Source organism: Anabas testudineus, chromosome 4 (assembly GCF_900324465.2).
Source record: "Anabas testudineus chromosome 4, fAnaTes1.2, whole genome shotgun sequence".
Classification (NCBI taxonomy): domain Eukaryota; kingdom Metazoa; phylum Chordata; class Actinopteri; order Anabantiformes; family Anabantidae; genus Anabas; species Anabas testudineus.
In genome coordinates, this window is record NC_046613.1 from 3,293,843 (window position 1) to 3,294,299 (window position 457).

Below are 457 nucleotides of genomic sequence, written 5' to 3' on the forward strand. Positions count from 1 at the left end.
AATGATCCATTCACTGTCTGTCGTATAGATCAAGCCTCCTACAGCTATTACTGACATTCCTTCAAAAGGGGCTCTGAGACCATAGACACTTCATCAATCACTCTCAGCATTTATAATCTCACATCTGGATCGGAGGTTTGAAGCTTCTTGGCAGTTTGAGAAGAGTATGTAGTGTTGTTGATATCTTGTCTAAGGACACCTCAGCGAGTAGCCAGGAGGAACAGGGAACTGAACCACTCCCCCCAGAGTTCAGTAGACGACTACTCTACCACCTGAGCTGCTCCAAAAGTGTGATATACTCCCCGTCGGGGAATCGAACCCCGGTCTTCCGCGTGACAGGCGGAGATACTGTCCACTATACTAACGAGGAAGGATAAAACACAGCACCCAACGTGGGGCTCCAACCCACAACCCTGAGATTAAGAGTCTCACGCTCTACCGACTGAGCTAGCCGGGC

At 49.5% G+C, this 457-nt stretch overlaps 2 non-coding genes across 2 annotated transcripts; both read right to left on the minus strand.

Moving 5' to 3' along the window:
* Window positions 1-298: 298 nt before the first annotated feature.
* On the minus strand, window positions 299-370 carry trnad-guc. The gene has a single exon. It is a non-coding gene; the product is annotated as a tRNA-Asp (tRNA).
* Window positions 371-384: 14 nt separating this feature from the next.
* Window positions 385-457, minus strand: trnak-cuu. The gene has a single exon. It is a non-coding gene; the product is annotated as a tRNA-Lys (tRNA).